The 20,708-nt window shown below is 42.3% G+C and overlaps 1 protein-coding gene across 1 annotated transcript in view; it reads right to left on the reverse strand.

The window, feature by feature from the left end:
- Positions 1-20,708, reverse strand: part of lrriq1 (leucine-rich repeats and IQ motif containing 1) — a 93,756-nt gene that overhangs the window by 12,538 nt on the left and 60,510 nt on the right. The window lies entirely within an intron of this gene.

Raw genomic sequence — 20,708 nt, forward strand, 5'->3', positions numbered from 1 at the left:
TCACGAACCGGTGCGACTTCACTTCCTGTTTGCAGGGCTGGCTACCTCCCTTCTCCACGCAGCGACTCAAAAGACTCGCCAACACGCCAAGTGTGTTTTTGTTTTTTTCCGACAACAATAATTACGCTGACCAAAATGGCAATTAGGCTGACTGGGAAAGCCGTCTGCTGGGGCTCAGCCCTCCCAGTTACGGTGACTGGCCGCGCAGTAAACCATCATTTTGTTATCAGCTGCGGGTTTTCGGTGCTCATCGGGTCCGTACTCGTACTCGGGGTTCCCACCGCAACACGTTTACATGCTTTTAAAATGTTCAACCACATTCATTTTTCTCTTTCAGCTCCTGTAAAAGCCCAATTTCCTCTTGATTGCGATAAATGTATATTGCACCTTTGCAAAAGGTGGTTGTCTCTCCAGAAATCCAAATTCATGTGCCAAAGTACTGAAAAAGGTGATTTATTTTGTGAAATGTCCCCTTTTAAAATCATATATGTATATACTGTACCTAGATGTTGTTCCCAAATATGTTAGACTGAACATAGTATGTGGAACACATGCTCAAATATATTGATATATTTAATTAGTCAACTTTTACTACACCCCTATCTTTTCGTTTTATGAAAGGCCGTCCGGGTTATATTTGGGTATCGAGTGAGCTCGGGCGTTCGCCAACGTTGGTTCGCTGAGACAGAGGAACCAGACTTTGCACAACCTCTCAGATTGTGGCCGACGACAGCCTTTTTCTCTCGTCATTTTGGTAGTTTGAACCGTCTTCATTCAATCACATCAAAGAGCTTCTGGAGTCCTTTTTTACCAAAGACGCATTACTGAACAGGGCTGGCACAGGCCCAGGGGGGCTCAAAGTGTCGGGGGAACCTCACGACCTCCACTGAAAGAGACGCGTTCCCGACCGGAGTGAGACTCAAAAAAAGGAAGGCCACATGATCTCAAAAGAGAGACGAAATGGCTCCGAAGAGACACAAGGCAACTAGAAAGACACTCAAATGAACCACAAAGATGCAAAGCGGCTGCAAAGGAAGTAAATGAGACCACGCGGAGACTCGCAACGACTATGAAAAAGGGGGAAAAAACAAGATTATTACCCCCCCACCCCCCCCCACCCAAAAAAAAACAACCACAGACAAAAGTAACTGGAAAGACCATCCGAACTATTACAAAGTGACTTTATAGTCGTCTCGCCCCGTGTTGGAGAGATGTGACCTTTTGAAAGAATGATGCCCAGACCTTCAGCCAACCCTCTCCTCCAGGGACGAGAACCCTTTCACTCTGAATCAAGTCTCCAGTCTTTAAACACAATAAACAAAATCAACAACTTACTTTTGAAAGTTTGAAGAAAAGATCAGTTGTTTATGTTAACACATTCGTTAAGAAACTGCAGACTGATAAGGTTTGATTTTTCCACGATAAGACGTGCCAAAGATCCAGTGAAGGGGACAGTAATCTTTATTTGATTATGTGCGATGATGATGATGATGCCAGAAGCACAAATCAATCTTTCCAATCCTTTCTGCATGGAACATTCATTCCCTCCACATTTGCTAAATTAATTAGTTTGACGGTGCATTGAGGACCAAAAAAAGGCGTTAAGTGACATTAAATAAATGTTCACGACGTTGCTTTTGCACCGGACCCCCCCCCCCCCCCCCCCCCATCCCATCAGCCAAATCTGGGTCACATTTGCATTTAACTTGTACGCATCAGGACTTGTCGGAGCAGTTCGAGGGCCTCGGGTTTAATTGCCTCGATCAAAAGCACGTTTAGAGCGCCATCCCATCCAAGAGGCGTGAATCATGTGATAAAAAGAGCCCCGGAGCAATAAAGTGGCCCTGCTGCCAGGCAGCGACAAGAGAGCAAACAGAGAGAAGTGAGAGCGGGTGTGTGTGTAGGAGTGTGTGTGTGTAGGAGTGTGTGTTCGTAGGTGTGTGTGTGTGTGTGTGTAGGTGTGTAGGTGTTGCTCTGCGGATGGTGGGAAACCTGCTGGCTGCTCTTTTCAAAAGACGAGACATTTTTGAAATATGATCTGGGTTGTGTGGTTTCATTATTGAATATAATACGTGTTCACCAAATCAAATGAATTCAGAAATGCCTTCTGTACACACACAGACACACACTTCAAATCCTGTCCCCCGGACAAACACTTTATTTTGGAAAGGATGTTCATGGTCCTCTTTATTAGCTGCGCTCTCGGCTGCAGCTGTTCTCTGATGCTGCTCCGTCACGCAGCCTTTCATTACGAGAAGGTGGAGACGCGCAGACAGGCAGATTCATTATTTTATTTTATATTTATTTATTATTTTATATATATATATTTATTATTTTATATATATATATAATAATAAATATATATAATAATAAATATATATAATAATAATACATATATATAATAACAATACATACATATCATAAATAAATATATATATAAATAATAAATATATATATATAAAATCAAATTTACAAAAATTTAAAATCCATAAAAAAAAAATATATATATATATAAATCCATAAAATCACTAGTTTGGCGGCTTTGTTTCTTTAAATCTATGGTTGTATAAAACAAAGACTACATTGTGATATACACGCTTTGAGGGAAACCTAAATGTGTTTTTTTGCATTAACATTACGAAGTATTGTTATAAGCGTTTGGTTTCAATTTACAACGTTAATCACACGTTTCAAACCTAATCAAGAGTTTTATGGGAGAGAGCCTCAGTTTCCCTGGCTAGTTAAAAATATATTAAATATTATTAACGTAATGTCATATATTCATGTCCAGTTATGATTTCTATGAGAATAAAAAACACCAAATGTGTTTTAATGCTTACTGTTAAAAAGGGAAACTCACTGTATGAGAGAGCTTTAAAAAGAAAAAAGACTAGTTGAGTGCACATTATACGTTGCATCTTTATCTTTATATGCTATGAACAACTCTTTTTGAAAACTCATGAAAGCTTATCGTGTCTTTCATATTTCAACGTTGCACCAGGTAACAAGACATTAGCAGATAAATAAAGGTTTCCATGAGCTCAGATGCATAAAAATGTTATATGAACCATCTTAAGGGCGATCGTAAAACCTCAGTCATTGGTCGGGACTTGTGAGTTTATATGTTCACTATTTAGCCTTGTTGACCTTTTAAAGGTCACTCTAGGCATCACTATTTAGGGCAGACATTTAGCTGGCTTACATGCATCATAAAAGCCATGGTCATAACAATAAAAAGGCTATGTATTGTCTCTGCCGCCTGGGTGGAGTGCAGGGGGGGGGGGGAGAAGCACCATGAATCTGTGAGTGATTGTTGACTTCCCATTTCAGGCAACAGTGAGAGTATAAGGGACATTAGAAAATTCCCAAATTGGGAGAAAATGCTACATTTTGTTTCCACATCCTGTGATTTTTTCTTTATTATTTGCAATTAAAATCAATTTAATTTTAACGCAAAAGCAGCATGCGTAGACATTCCGCTAGCGTAGCGTTCTCTGCTAACGTTAGCTTGTAGAATCCTAACATTAGCTTGTAGAATCGCAACGTTAGCTTTTAGAGTCTCAACGTTAGCTTGTAGAGTCGTAACGTTAGCTTGTAGAATCGTAACGTTAGCTTGTAGAATCGTAACATTAGCTTGTAGAATCGCAACGTTAGCTTGTAGAGTTGCAACGTTAGCTTGTAGAGTTGCAACGTTAGCTTGTAGAGTCAGAACGTTAGCTTGTAGAATCGTAACGTTAGCTTGTAGAATCGTAACGTTAGCTTTTAGAGTCGTAACGTTAGCTTTTAGAGTCGCAACGTTAGCTTGTAGAGTCGTAACCTTAGCTTTTAGAGTCGTAACGTTAGCTTGTAGAGTCGTAACGTTAGCTTGTATATGAATATCACTATCACAGATGCTCAGGGCACAACATCTGGTCTGTTTGGCAGCGCCGGAATGGTTGTTGGACCCTGGACGAAGCTAGCCGTTGCTACGCTACGATTGGCTACGTCTGTGTACAAAATGCGGGACTTAGCACCGGGTTAGCTGCCATGCCTCATCGCATTAAAAAAAGATTCAGTTTTGATTTCTTGTTTTAATTCGTACGCAACACAAAAAAAAAAAGGTAGCACAATAAGAAAAATTATTCCCATTCCAGTCGACAGTCAAAAACCTCTTTAACGTTCCAAATGCAGACAAATCCCTCAAGTCCATTTCATACACAGCATGCTACGTGAAGACGACGCCATTTTATGTCAGGACGAGGAGTCTCCGAATGGCTGATTGCGGAGCTCTGATTAGCCACTCAAGTAAACATGGAAACGGTTCACGGTCGCCTCACTTCTTCACAAACCTACAGCTCGACCTCATGTGGTTTACGCTGGTGAGTGATGACCTCGCCACGGTGGGGAAATTGTTAAAAATTGAGTGGCGGTCACAAGGCACTACTTGCACAACCGGACAAAGAAAAACAATTTACAGATGAAAGCCGTTTGTTGCTTCCATGGAAATTGGATTTTGATGATAACAAAATCTTTTCCTCTTAAATGAAAGCTGCTGTGAAGGAGTCTACTCTAGTTTTCATCCAATTAGCATTGGTTTCATATCACAGGATCATTTGGTAATTTGAATTTAAAAGGAGGTCTGTGCAGTCTTTCTAGGTAATGGAATCAATGCAATGTTTCCTAGATACATTTTTTTTTTAAAGGCAAATAAAATAATGAATTGCCTTCCAGATCCACTCTATAAGTAGTTCAACCAAAAAGGGTTTGATTCCTGAATATCAGCAACTGTTGGGTTAACAACAACTTATTTTGTAATTTTATATCAACATTTGTCTTTTATTTAAAGTTAAACACGTGTCGAGGGATCTTTAAAAAAGGCACTGGATTCAGAACATGAATCCAGTGTTTTCTGCAAACAGTCCTCTCCTTCTGCCATGGTCCTCAGCAACAGAAGCAAAGACTATTTTCATATTGTAGCAATACAAAAAAAAAAGAAAGAGAAAAAGAACATCTCAACAGCAACTTGGCCATATATATATATATATATATATATATATATATATAAAAGAAGCTCCCAGCAAAGCTTGTCTCGAGCGCTGCGACATTGGGGATATTTCTGTCATGGCATCTCTCTCAAGAGAAAGGAGACTTTGAAGAAAAGAGCTTGGCTCGCAGGAGGTTTGAAGTGGCAGACTACTGACGACCAGCGCCCTCCGTTGTTAGATCTGTTCCCTTTGATGGTGGGTAAGAGGCTCTCTGGTTTCCTGTGCCATGTCGAGGCCAGATGACAGCACTAATCTAGACGCACTTCCCCCTCCAGAGCTGCCACTTTGAAGACCCCCGGGTACTGTTTGTGAGATTAATACGATACCGGGGCTAATTTCCTGCGAGGGTGTCCCAATGAACCTGCCTACACTGTGTCATCCTGCACATGCACACAAACATGCATACGTACATACATAGGCAGTCCAGTGCATGCCCCTAAGTGGAAATACACACACACACACACACCTTTTTACAACCCGCACAGACGCTGTGTCTTTCATCGCGCGTTTCCATGGTAACTAAAAGCACACCAATTGGGAAAGAAATGACATTGTTCCCCAACTGAATGGTTGTAATTCACAGTTTTCTTCTTTCTTTCTTTTGCCCATGTCTACACCAACCGTGGTCGTAAAAACGTACTGATTTCCCCCGAATTCCACCATTTTACTAATTAGATCAGGGGAACTAAGCGCCATTAAAGAATGTGTCCCCGCTGCCTTGAGCCCATCCGTACGTTGGGTTGAGTTTGTACTCATTGAGACTCATTACTCTTGATCAAGTGGCTAATCTGTTCATGTTTATCTATCATGTCCACATGCTGTTTCTTCAAGATCTCAACAATGCTTGGTGTGAGTCATTGGATCAGTTCAACCGGTTTTGCTCCTCGGCAGTTGTCGCCATATCTGTATTTTCCCCCCGTGGAAAAAAGCTCAGCAACCTTGTTTCCGGTTTACGTCGACCGAAGCCAAAAGTTTCCCTGCGCTGTCAATCATACAATCCACTTTATCATAAAAAAGATGCAATGTTTTCTGAAGAGGATTCATCTAAAATGTAAAATAAACGTTCAAGTCCAGATAATCTGGGTTTTTTTGTTATGCGGACTCTCTGTGTCTCGTTATCTCGACTGGCTGGGAGGCTGCATTGGATTTACAGCAGAGATTGAGGTTGTGTTGACTCTGACACAAAAGAGAGACGCATTCCTGTGGCTCTGGACTTAAGACCCATCAGGGCCCAGGCCCGGGCCCTGATGGGCTGGGGTTCTTTTCTTTTTTTTTCCAGTCGCTCCTGTGCACTCATGGGTAGTGGCTTCCTGCGATGTTTCCTGTGGCAGGGCAACGGCTGGAGCCCTGTGGGAGGAATGTGGGACATGCCAAGTGAGTCGGCTACAGACCCGGGCCAACAAGTATTTGCACAGCGTCACTTTTATGGGTGTTTTTTTTCTTCTAGAGATGTGCACAACCTGTGGGAAAGTTCCGTGGTAACGGTGTATCTATTCAAACAAATTAATTTATTAGGTAGTACTAATACTGTAGCATTGTGCATTTAAAGAATAGTTACGTCTCTCATATTTAAAAAAAAAAAAAAAGGCATTATAATTTAAAGCTACCACGAGTAACTTTAATTTTGTGGTGGTTTTGGCGGTCCCTGTGGACAAAGGTGGTAGTGTTTTCGTGATCTCCCCCGAATCCCTGGATAAGACGACTCGAGAGTCTGACACAAACTGGAAAATGGAAAAAAAAATAAAAGTCCGTATAGATTTAATAAACACAATTCTGACTTGGTGGACAAACTCCTCGAGGCCGGTAGCACAAGGAAGTGAGGGGAGTGGTGTGTTTGTGCAGAGAAAGAGGGCTGGGCTCACAATGGAGAACTGGCTGTAAAGGACGATCCACACTAACTTTCATTTGAGATAAACTGCTAAATATGTATGTGAAAAAAAACTTACTATATACTGAGCACAGAGAGTACCGTTGAAGCTTCATTTTGGTCTGCAAACCCATTTATGAAAATGGGTTTTCTCTGCAATTGTGTTACCCCACACTTTGAGACAATATGCTGCATATCAATAGTAATGTTTTTATATTCCTTTTTGGATTCGGGTGATTGACAGGATGTAAAGAGTTTTTTTAATACAAGACCAGCGTCCCAAAGTGGTGCTGCCGTTATGAAGTGACGTTTTTCCAAGGCGTTTTCTTGTTACGTCATTTCCCTTAGTTCACGTAATCGACCGCGACCGATTCACACTTCAACAACGTGGCGTAAAAATGAAACCCAAATAGCTTAAAATGTGTGAGGATGACACTCGATCTTCTGGAGGGCGTACAAGTAGCGCGACGTTTACCCGTTTAAGTGCAAGCGGCCGCTAATGTCAAAATTAATTTAGAAATTTGCGACATTCTCTCGCATTTGTATGGACGGTGTGTCTAAACGCCCCAGCAGGAACAATGGACCGGTAACCTTTAAAAAAATGATTGTACAGGCATGAGTTAGAATCGGCGATCACATGCTTGAGCGTCACTTACAGTGCCGTCTTTGTCTGTTATCCTCAACCTCATTTAGAAAATGTCCTAAAAAAAGGCAGCAGGCAGATCTACAAGTAAATCTGTTAAGAGTCGAGAGTGAATGCTGATTTCATTACTTTTAAAACCTGCTCTGGACACGCATCAGCACAAATGTCAATTCCAGTGCAGTAAACACAATGCGCATTGTGTTTGTGGGTAAGACGCCACGCGGTTATGATCACCGGCTGACGGATCTTCGCCTTTTACGTTTCATCCCACGCTTTCAGCTGGTGTCCCTCTCATAGTGGCAGCCGATTTGTTTCAGGGGGGATTCAGAGCGGCCGGTGTGCTGCTAAGGAAATTCCCCTTTTATGTTCACCTATTTCAGTCAGGCATTTCCTGTCACGGGCCGCTGACGTTTCTGTTCCGACACAATGGGCTGAACTGCACGTTGCCTTCGTGCAACGGGGAATTAGAGTACCTCAGAAGGACCAGAAGTTCAACTCTGCTGCACAATGAGAGATAAGCGGCTTATGGGTGGAGTCCAAGCTAAAAGTGGTGGAACGAGGCGGAGATCCAATTACCGTTTAGCGTCTGGTGTTGTAACGAAGATACTTTTATGGCTTTAGAAAGTACTTTGTAAGCACAATTGCAGTACTTAACAACAATGTGACCCTGTTGGCTAGGTTTGGACAAAAGGACTTGGTTAAGGTTCGAAACAATAACCCATGTAGCATTAGTCCTGTTATATAAGGACGTGGAAAATCTCTTATTTAATATCTAGCGACAGCACTATCAGACAGGCATATAAAGTAGAAAGGGTCCCTAATGGCGTCTATACACTCTGGTAGCAAGAATTCAAAGGTTATTAGATAATGGACCGATAACAGAGGGTTCTGTGAGAGACTAATATATCCATTTAAACCTAATGGGTTAGCAGTCATTAACAATGTCCACATGAATATAAAAAATCAGACATTAAATACTTTGTTTTAAAGACTTAACTTGATAAACTGAGAATTCAGAATACGGACCTGGATGGATTATGCGATGGTAAACAACTTGCCAATAAGGCTTTAGATGACGTAGATCTGATTATCCTATTGTGTTGCAGTGGTGGCGTTCATTTTTATTAGGTTATTTTGCATAAGTCCTCTTTTGGTTGAACTTATTTAAGTGGGCCAAGTGTGTTCTGCCAGGTTGTTAAATTCAAATTACTTTTTTTATATGAAAAATCACAAATTGGCCTCAGAGGGCTTTACGATCCGTACAGCAAACAACATGCTCCGTCCTGTCTTTAAAAAAAAAAAAAAAAAAACACCATTGCACTGATATCACAGTTTTAAAAAAAAAAGGAGTCAGACAGCCAGTCAAGTCCAAAAATACTTTACATTCATGAAGGGACAGTTTGAGGTCCAAATGTCATGATTGTTAAGAAGGAATTTCATCAGACTGTTGACCATGACGCAAATCATTTTAGTCTTCCTGGAAACGCTCTGAAGGAATGTGTCTTTTCTCTCTCTTCTATATGTCCTCAGTGTTTCCATTAGCTCTGGCCATCTCCCCCCCACCCCCCCACCCCACCCCTGCAGGACTGATGACGTCGCCATCTTATTTATCCGTCCCCTCGCTTGGACTTCAGTCAAAAGCCTCACATCTTCATTAGTACTGTTCCCCAGTGGAGATGACCCCCCCCCCCCCCCCCCCCCCCCCCCTTGCAGACAGTAAAGTGGCCACTTTCAAGACGCAGCATAACAAAAGTTGATTGCTTCACAAAAAAAAACAGGCCAACAACAAACAGCAATTATTTCACCCAATACATAATTCAAGAGCACTTTCACCACAAAAGCTTAATTTCTATAAAAGGCGTTTTGATTGATTTGATATCCTTTTAGAATCGGCACGCCACAAAAGTGCCAAAGAGAAGATGAGAGAAGTTGGATAAACAGATCCGGAAAAGTGAAGAAAAACCCGTCAACACTTCCTCCAGTCAGCCTGTCCAGAACACAAAAGGAGGAATTTAGACATCGGACCGACGATGCCAAACCCCCCCCTGACAGTAGAACAATACGAGCCAGCTGCCTGCTGGTGAACAATAGAGGTTTAAAAAAACGCAACCCTTTTACCGTTGCCAGAAAGATCTCCTTATAGTCCTCACAATGAGCGAGAGAGGAGATTTAAAGCTGGAACATGACGAGGTGACGAGTGAACGGATTAATACTCAGAAACCTTTCATAAAGAGAGAAGTTCGCTTGTGTTTGTCACATAGTGTGATATGCCTTGGAAATCTGTAAAAGTGTCACCTGTCGTCACACGTTCACTGTGTTGATCAAATACCTGCATTGGAGAGTTTCGAGATTGATTGCGGTTGATTTCAAAAGGAGGTCACACAGACAGAAATTTGGTAACGTACGATAGAAAAAGCACAGAATATCATAACATGGATTAAAGCTCTTGGGGCTTATTGAAAACCATAGCTGACCAACTTGGATGATATATGTTTGAGGATCGGGGCAATAAAATGTAACAAAACTTAATCAAAAACGGTTTTGTTACCTGTATTCAACATTAATTTGATAAAAACAATCCAAAGTCCAGAGAGGAACGTGACTTCTTGACTGTAAAACTACAAATCTTTTCTTAAAATGTCTTGAGACTTTGGCCAAACTGCCTAAATGTGGAGGGAGCTCGCCTTGCTTTTACATTTCAACTAACTGTTCACGTTGGCACTCCGCCTGTGACATCAAATGACTAATGAGATGGTCCACCGTGTGTGTTTTCACCTCTCACTCTCACTTTGATTTGTTTTGGCTGCGAGCGCCGCGCTTTAAGGATGTGATGTCAGGACCGACGTAGGGGAGCACCTGTCCATTTACGCACAAAGGCCGGGAGCGAGCCGACCCCCCCAACCCCCAACCGGGCCCTTATATGTGGATGCATCTGGATGCTGCTGCCTCTCAGGTACCCACACACACACACACACACACACACCTCTCTGCAGCAGAAGCCATATTGAAGTGTGATATCGGCAGTCCTCCTTCGGGTCTATTTCACACACTCGAACACTGCAGACACTCTGCAATCAGAGGAAGCTGGAAGCAGAGGTGCTTCCATTCCAACAGGAAACACCCTCCATTGTTCTTCACTGCTGGCAAACCCACACCCTCACCTCACCTCACGTTAAAATGTCATTTTTTTTACACCATCTTTCATTGCTGCAACAGGCTTGCGTTTAAATATAGCCCTTCTTGTCCCATTTTACGTTCCATTTCCATTTTAGGCATTTAGCCGACAGTACGAAACACAGACCTGCTTTGGACATAAAAAAAAAGAAGTGTTAATGCAAATGTGGATATGTTGATTTTAAAGAAAGAGGAAATAACATATTGTTCATTTATTTCACTGACTATTCTCCAGAAATGTACCTTACCATTAAAGCTGCATGTTAAGTGTAACCTTACTTGACAAAACGAAATGCAGTGATATTAATAAAACTCTTATTTCTCGTTACTAACCTTTGGGAGCAATAATGCTTGTTCCTACATTAGCTTTAACCTTTATGCGCTCTGAGTTCAGCAGCTTCTTAGCTAGCGAAGTTAGCTTGTTACGGTGGGGGAGGGGTGGAAACCACGAAACTCTGTCTGAGGCCAGGAAAGTTTGACAGTAGATGAGCTGGCATCTCAAAAGGGGCATAAAACACAGGATAACATTATAAATGAGGAAAGTCATGAGATTGTGGCATTGAATTTATCACTTTTTCGTGTTTTTAGCGGCTTAAAGACAACGTAGACTGACTGTAAATGCTGACTTGTTGCTTAATGCCATTTTAAAAGGTGAATGCCAGACTATGTGAAGCCCTTGCCATTAAAAGAAGCTTCTGCTCGACCACAACATCCACAAACGCTTTTGGTTGAGAAGCTTAATGGCAGCCATTACGTTCTGGAGGAATTCGTCATTCAGTCACTTATGCAGATTTTCCTTAAATACTCCAAAGATGGCGGCCGACACGCCTCAACACTCCGTGGGCGCCATATCCTCTGATATGCTGTACACAGAGGTAAACAGAGGTAAGATTGCATACTCTGAAATTTACACAATGGAATAAATTGTTTACATGAAATGTCTTGTGACATTTTTCAGGTCTCTCTGCAAACTTTTGGGCCGAATACCTTCAAGCAACAAGGTTTGCACTTAGAACAAAAAACAACTACTAAGCGCAGTGCATACTATCGAATGTTTGGAAGAGAGGCAAGATATCCATCGGCGGTGCCAAAGGAATATAACACTTGTGTTTGGTTTTTTGACTTCAGGTGACTTCAGCATTTAGTTATGAGGGAGGAAATCTCTGAAGGACTGACGAACCAACAAGCAGTTTACACGACAAAATGTGCGTATCCGGAAAACGCGAGCTGGAAAGCGGATGGGAGGGCAATTTTAATGTGGGAGACATTGTCCTAAAAAAAAAGAACATCCGGGAAACAGCAGAGAAAAATGGAGAGTGACATGCTGGGTCCATTCACTGTCACTGCCATAAAGGGGAACGTTGTTCATTTGGGTAATAATACCACCAAAATAGTGGCCAATATAGACCAAATTACCACTTTTCCCAAATCAGAGGAGAGGATTCCATCAAAGCTAACTTCCACTAGGGGGTCAGGGTCCTGTTTGCTCTGCGTTTTGTCTTTCAGGCTGTTCATCAGCTGATGAGCTACACCTGAGCCTGGAGGCTGCTATAAAGAGGCAACACCTGAAGACAGAGGTTGCTCCCTTTGGCTGCTCTCCACTACAGCTTGTTTGTTTTAAGCTTGTTGTGTTCTTTAAATGTCTCTTTTGAACTCTTCCGGCCTCTGAGCCGGGTTGTAACATGCTCCACATCTCAAGGAAGCTCAACCCCCAACCATGGTAAAGAAGCATTCAGGAATATGAAAGTATTAAAATGACAGCCATGTTCTGCATGTCCACCTCTCCAGGATATATGACACAAAAAGGGGAAATGATCTGGTCAAAAGTGTCCATATAAACTGTTCACTGAAGATTTCCAGAACCTGGCACGGAATTGGAGTGTGAGGCAAGTTGTTTTGTAAGCTACTTAAGATTGTTCCTCTTTAAAAATGCATCATTTTATTTATATATTTTTATTTGGATGGTAAATGCTTTCCCTCTGTGGGTTGCAAAAATTCCTGCAATTTCATTTTTTTTTAATCAAACATAAAACATTACTCCAAGGCTCCCTTTTTTTTTTTTTAATATGAATTCACATAAACTAGGTGCCCCCCCCTGGTGCAAAAGCAATTTTTGTTTTACAGAAGATTAGAAATATAGTCTTGTCACAATATTCTCATTGGCTGTCTTCATCTTTAGGGTCAGAAAAGAGTAATCTACATCTCGACACGTTCTCCAGAGGTCTGGCCAATCAAGCAGCGTGAAGTTTGCATCGTTCCACACTACAAAGACCCTCTACAGTACATGTGTACAGCGAGTGGGCTTAATGGAAATTCAGCTTGTGTAAAATCTGATATATCGACTGGAGGCGGCAGTAGATTTAAAGGGGTAGACGTGACATAAATATAGATGTTAGAAGCTTAAACAGTCTGCCCTCTTTTGTCCTTAAAGTTGTAATAAATAAAAGATATTCTATATCTTGCTCCTGTGTATAATCTCTTTTGTATAATTGTATTGCACATTTCAAGCAAACATGTTTGGCGTCATTGGAAGATTTAAGATTTGAGATCTCCGGTTCAGTGATTTATTTATTTAATATCACTTTCACGCGCAGTGAGATATAAAAATGATGCATAAACGGTTATAATTCTGGACAAGAGGGATACTTTTGGCCGAGGAGTGTTGGTTTTAAAGTGCTCTCCTCCTCTAACTTGATCAACACTAAATGTGTTTGTGCTGTTCAGTAAGAGAAGAGCTTTTAGTTCTAGTGTTGAAGTTGCATCAAAAGTCAGACAGTCTTTTTGTACCCTTATCACTGATTGGCTCATCAGACACGTCTGCAAAGCCCATTGGAGTTAAGTGACCTCCATGCTCGGTTAGTTGAAGCTGCAGGTTGAGTGAATCGGCAGAAAAGGAGGAGGTGGAGAAATGAAAGGAAAGAGCAGTCGAGGCGCATAAAGAAAAACGTACATTCTTTTTTTTTTCTCTGCATCGACTGTTTAAAACACAAACTGCGTGCGGTTATGACCTGAAAGCGCGTCACTCGTCGTCAGATGTCTGTTTTTGTGTGTGCAGACATTTATTTTGAAGGAGATTAAAGGACTGCATGTTTCTGCTTCTGGACGGTTGTAAGATGGGAATAGTCACAAGAGACGTAACCAAATGACTCGCTGTAAAACAAACGGTTTGGAACCGTCACAAATGTAAATCCTCCTGTTTGTTTTAAGATTGCAGAACATAAGATTGTAACATACTAAGTTTTATTTTTTGATGCGGTAAACTGGTACACTTTGCACTGTATTGATAGTGGATGGACAATGTGTTGAAATGGCATCCTCGGTATCAAAGATAATTATGATAAGAATCTGGAAACAGGCGTGAACAACATAAAAACCAAAAGTTCACCAAAGGGCAGATAGTAAGTTATCTTAAACTTTTTAAGAACTAGAATTTGGAGTTGTCCGTGTTTATGGGGCTGTCCTCTACAGAATCACAAACGCACCACTTTAAAATCTTGTGTTTACCAGAGATGTGTTCATCAATAAGCTATTCGGGGCGGGGTAGCGTTAAAAAAAGAGGTATCGGACCAAAATGAACCAGTTAGGCAACTAACCCGGCTTTTAGTTTTTTCAGCGTTCGGTTGTACTTAGCCCCTCCCTCTTGTGTTACTTGCGGTTGCAAGAAACCAAGATGGCGTTGGCCATTGAAACTTAGGCTTCAAAATGCCAGTCCACAAATAAATTGGCGAGGTCACAGTGACGCCATCTTTGTATATATACAGCTGTGGCTCGGGGAACAGCTTTGATCCAACGCTACTTCCTGTCAGACACTGCAAGAGGAAACACTAAGGGTTCCACTTAGGATGTGATCAGACAAAGCATGTTTTGCAGGTGGAAAGTGTGATGCACGCCACACAAAGCCCTTGACTCTCAATGAAAATCTTTTTTTTTTTTTTTTAAAAAGCTGCTCCAGGCTGCTTAAACACTCTCTGATCCGGGCCGTAGAACGTTTTTGTTGTCAAGTTTGAAAAGGCCTACAAGTCCGAAGCCTTGAGGCCGTTTTCATTTTCCTTTTGTTCCTTGAGAGGACTTCCAAACCTTTCCAACATCTCTGGAATGCAGAGATGTTTTAGCCCAAATATTAAAAAACACATCCCCAACATGGCTGAAGGCCCCTGCCTGGAGCCAGAGCAGGTTGTGTGTGTGTGTGTGTGTGTGTGTGTGAGATAGTTTTGTCTAAAGGCGTCTCTGTTCCTGTAATCTCAGCGAGGCTGCAGACTATCTGGTTCAAGGCTGCCGCGTCTTATAGGGGTGCAAAGGGAGGTCTTGTTTTGACACCCTGGGACAGCTCGCTTTGTTCTTACTTATCTCTTCCTTCTGTAGCTCACCCCCGTACACACTGTCCCTGTGATGTCTGGGTGTGAGATGGCCGACTTTAAAAACACACACTCTCTGCTCATCTTCCCTTTGGGTGGTGACTTGTATAAATATGCTGTTCAGTGTTTCTACTCGTTTGTCACCTCTAAGCCTTTTTGGGGAGTTAGTGATTTAAAAGACTAAGATCCAACAGGAGGAAAAAGAGGAACGTGTCCAAAGACATGATAGTGATTTTGTTTTGAATGTGCATTACTGTGCAAAAGAATAAATAACATCCCAATGCTAGTGTTTGTAGAGGTCACAAAAGTAACGCTTTTAGAGTGGGTTGCACCACCGATTTAAACCGACTTTTAACGCAGTCCAAATTGCATCGGTGTTGTGCATTTTAAAATAAAACCTGTATAAGTACTCCTTTAAGCTAAAGTTGATCATTAGTTAAAAGACCTAAAATACAGTACATGCCTATTTTTAATTGATAACAAAGAGAAAAACACCTTTCTAGCTGTCGTTTGTAACGGTACCGCACCACATGCTAGCTAGCGTTAGCTGGTTAAATGGCAGGCTAACATTTTTTTTTTTTTTTTATTGACGCATTTGAATCACTTTTCAGTTTGAACAGACGGGACCGTTTTAATGTCGTTACGGAAACTTTAAAAAATAGTCCGTCAGTGTTCATAAGGGGGGGGGGGGGGGGGGGGGGGGAGAGCCTTTTGCTAACTCGCATCTTTGCTAGCTAGCAGCCATTTTCTGCGGCGGCATTGCCTTGAAAACTCAAAATCATTAAAAAGGTATTCGGTGTGGCGTTCTTTGTAAGAGATTGTGTTTCATCATTTCGGACGTTTACATAATCACACTCAGCTGAAGCTACACACATTTCGGTGGTTGGAAGTCGGAAAGGAGCCGCTTTCAGTGTTCTTTTCAGAAAGCCATTACCCTGTTTGATAATGAACCAATCCCACTCCATTCCATGAGCATACGATCCTTCCTCCCCATTTTGAGGCCGATATGACGGAGCTCATCAATTCTATTCATCCTGAAATTGTCCAAATCTTGCCTGTATCCATTACAGTCCATACCATCCACTTTATCTTGTGAGCATTCGCCCTCCCCCACCCACACAGTACCTGGGTGTATTGTTTCCCCGGAGAGAGCCCATGTGATTTGCTGTGAAGAGCTCAAGATTATATTTCAGCTCGAGGCTTTGGAGTGGCCATACGTCTTGGGAGAGCGAGAATTGGCTCCACTACGGGGGGGGGGGGGGAAACAAGTACCACCAACTGGTTCACCCTCTAATCCCATTGAATGGCAGTAAGAGGTGAGAAACTCCATCGCACATAAAGAGGGCCTCCTTTTACCATTTTTTTGTACACCCTGTGCAGCGAGCTTCCCACCGCCCCGTCTACATCAGGAATTAATGGGTTTGTAGCTTTTGTGCAGCATTATTGGGCCAAAACATCCTGAGATTTGCATGAGAGCCTTAAGTCAGAGAGACGGAGAGCACGACTTTATACCCAATCTCCCTCGGCTGCACCGCGCAAAGGATTACCTACTTGATGCTGTTTGATGCAGCTTGCTAGGTTTTGACTCACTGCAACAATGATCCGTGTAAAGCTGCAGGGCAACCACATGTAGATTAATTAGAAATAAAGGAAATTGAATTAATTGTGGGTGAGAAAGCTCCACGAATATACCAGTAAACAGTGATTTATAAACAAATGCAACCCTTTATCCCACCAAACTAAACTGCATTCCTAATTATGTTTCAAGGGAAAAATACACGTGGTTAACAATGTAAATGTGAACACAAATGCCACTAAAAATACATGGTTTTGCTTAAAATAAAAATATAACATTATTTAAGTTAAGAGAGACACTAACGGCTGTCTCCTGGCTGAAAGTTTGTTACACTCACCATCGTTATAAATATATTTTTAATATGTCAAAAAACAACCTTGTTTATTGGGAACGTCATTTAAAAGACAAAGTCGAAACTCTTTTTACGTGTACAGTATATAAATTACGTATAGGTATTGTCATACAGTCTGCTGTGTTGGCGACCTGTCAGTCACAAGGTAGCCCCGCCCCATCGTCTATTTTACTATAGAAAAATATAGAAAGGTGAAGTATTTAAATTTCTAGAAGGTTAATTGATGTGTGTGTGTATAGATACATGCCCGTCCTTTCCAACATCGACAAGAGGCCCTTTAGGCTCTTTTATTTCTATTAAAATCTGTTGATTAGCATGTGGTATAACAAAAAAGAGCCCAAGAACAGATACTCAATGAACCTCGTGTTGAAACTGTTGTCAACTGCTAAATGGACCTTGTGGCACCAGTGTGTGTGTGTGTGTGTGTGTGTGTAAGGAATATTAAATTATCAGTACATGAGACCTAAGTATATTATTGCTGTACTTGACATAAATCTTCCCAAACCATCAACGTGTGGGAGTCTGGAGAGTCTTAATGTGTATATGTTCTCGTCTTTTCACTGACATTTGAACTACAATGCTCATCATCATCATCATCATCATCATCATCATCATCTCACTATGGCTGAGCATCTCAAAGTCTTTCCGCGATGTATCCGTTCACGCTCAGAGAACAGCGCGCTGTCTTTCTAATTAGCCGACTGTATATAAGTTTAAAAAAAGAATTGCCTGCCAAGCGACTCTCTCTCTCCGTTTGTGCTTCACGGGGATGTGGACGCCTCGACGCAGTGTGTCTTCATAACGCACGACTGGCACGCTTAAAAAAAAAAAAAGAAGAAAAAAAAACCAGCTCATTACTTCCACCTTATTAGTAACCGGAGAAAGCGCATGCAGTTCGTGTAGGAGAAAATTGATACTAAGTGGTGGGATTAACTCGGTGGGACGGTGACACATTTTTATTTCTTCGTCTGTACTCGACTCCAACGATAAAAGTCTGAGAGGCAGAAAATATGTCGGAGCTCCGTGAACCTGGTGATGTAGCGTATAAGATGGGGAAATGGGCCCAAGCAGCACACACACACACACACACACACACACACACACACACACACACATAAACATAAACATGGTGCACAGGTCCGGGGTTTTTTTGTGCCTTTTTGGGGGCATTGAGCGAGTCGTTTATCATCGATTGCCAGCCAGGAGAGAATTTCCTCACGCCGGTTTTCACGTCTCTCTGCACTGGCATGTGGTTTATTGCTCACTTTTATCCGCGTACCAACCGTTTAAAGAGGGAGCCCATGAATCACCGACGGGCCTCCGTAGACCTCGTGCTCGGACCGCGGTGGGTCGACGCCGTCTGATCGATTGTTCTGCCGCACACACGTTTTTTTGTTGTTTTTTTTTGCGGTCGCTGGGGTGTGTTGGTCTGGAGACTGAAAGCCTGTAATTTTCGTTTTGCCGTGACTCAAGGAGCAACACTGTCAGCACTCAGCAAAAAAAATAAACTGTGTAATCGTATACGCCTTCCTGCCCCCCCCCCCCCCCCCCCCCCCCCCTTTCTTTTTGCATTGTTCCGGAGCCGATGGTGAAACTTGAAGGCTCAAGGTCTGACAACGAGAAGAAAAAAAACGGCCCGCCCTACAAAACCGTTCTTCCTTTTTTGGACAGATTACGATCGTTTCTCATCGGTTTTAGTTCGGAGAAGCAACCCTGGGACACTCTGCTCTTATCCGGACAGTGAAACCAGCTGAAATGTTGACGAGGACGCCGTCGCCTGGAATCGATTTAACCTCGACGCACGCAGAGCAAACAATTAGTGCAGGTGTTTGTTGTTTGAGCTTCAGTTATGCGCATAACTGCACATTTTCTTTCAGTGGTAACTCGGGAGTTGCCCAAGCATTAAATCACCTCAGTCCTCAGTCCTGACTTGCACAGGTTTATCTTTTTCATTTTAAAATGAACAAATTGAACAAGAGAACTCGGGCTACAAGAATGCTTTACATCATTTCAGCAGTAAAAGGTCCATTTTCACTTCTCGTAATGATGATCACTTTTCATCGCGGTGGGGCGAGGCCAACAGGAAAGAGGCGGTTTCCTGTCGTTTCCGTCTGAATAAATAAATAAATAAATAAATGGAGACCTGCAGTAAACACTGATGGAACATTTCGCAATCGGGTTTCCCCAGTTAAAGGACTGCAGAGCTGTCACTTTGCATGTCTATCCTTTCTCTTTACGACAATAACTGGATGACAAACAGGCACTCGTTTGCGACCTGTGATTCAGACCCTATTTTTATTTGAAATCCTTTCCTTTCTCAAGCAAAAACAGGAAATGTGCTCATATTTCGCCAAATGATAAGCTGAATGCCGTCTCAGCTGCTGGCTGGGGAAAATATGAACAATAAAAGGAAATTTCATGTGAGGCCATAAAACATCTGCAGCATTGTACAGACAAAAACAAAGTCAATTGGTAGTTATTTAGTATAGTATTTAACTATATTAGGGGTATGATCATGATTTAGCTACAGAAGAAATCTTTGTTTACCAACTAAAAAGGAAAAAAAGGATATTATTCAGATGGATTAGGGTTTTGTTTTTTTTCAGCGAAGAGCTCCTGAGCTCGCAGGTTTCTGTCCGTGCTCCTGAAGGCTGCGAGCCAATCAGAGCAGAGATTAGTCGATGTGTTGAGACCAATATTAGGTTAATTAAAGTCCGGCAGATGTGCGTTATTCAAAGCGCTTGACCCTAATTCATTAAATTGTTTGCCGAGTAGTAAAAGCAGGGGAGGAAACACTTTGAGTCATTACGTTGTAATTTCCAGTGTGTGTCAAGACTGAAAGGGGCTTAATTCACAGTTTGGTTGCCGTCAGCGTTGATGTGTCAGACACGTTGAGTCCAAACACGTCCGCGTGGAGACGGTCTGCAGGTAGTAAAGAAGCACTAAAACAAGGGAGCAACTAAAGCTGACATGGAGCTGACCAAATGGAGTTATTTTAGCCACATTTCTAGCATCGGGTGAATCGGGGTGCATTGCCAATTGCTGAGTAAATTAACTTAAAAAGAATTTGGTGATTACGTTCATAACAAAATAAAACCGTAAAAACTAATAACATTCCCGTCAGCCGCACTTAATGTTTAGTTAGGAGGCTAATGCGCAAGTGTTAGCATGCCGATGCCCAAGTGTTAGCGTGCCGATGCGCAAGTGTTAGCATGCCGATGCCCAAGTGTTAGCGTGCCGATGCCCAAGTGTTAGCGTGCCGATGCCCAAGTGTTAGCGTGCCGATGCCCAGGTTTTAGCATGCCGATGCCCAAGTGTTAGCATGCCGATGCCCAAGCGTTAGCGTGCCGATGCCCAAGTGTTAGCGTGCCGATGCCCAGGTTTTAGCATGCCGATGCCCAAGTGTTAGCGTGCCGATGCACAAGTGTTAGCGTGCCGATGCCCAAGTGTTAGCGTGCCGATGCACAAGTTTTAGCATGCCGATGCCCAAGTGTTAGCGTGCCGATGCACGAGTGTTAGCGTGCCGATGCCCAAGTGTTAGCGTGCCGATGCCCAGGTTTTAGCATGCCGATGCCCAAGTGTTAGCGTGCCGATGCACAAGTGTTAGCGTGCCGATGCACAAGTGTTAGCGTGCCGATGCCCAAGTTTTAGCGTGCCGATGCACAAGTGTTAGCGTGCCGATGCACAAGTGTTAGCGTGCCGATGCCCAAGTGTTAG

Source organism: Cyclopterus lumpus, chromosome 6 (genome assembly GCF_009769545.1).
Source record: "Cyclopterus lumpus isolate fCycLum1 chromosome 6, fCycLum1.pri, whole genome shotgun sequence".
NCBI lineage: Eukaryota > Metazoa > Chordata > Actinopteri > Perciformes > Cyclopteridae > Cyclopterus > Cyclopterus lumpus.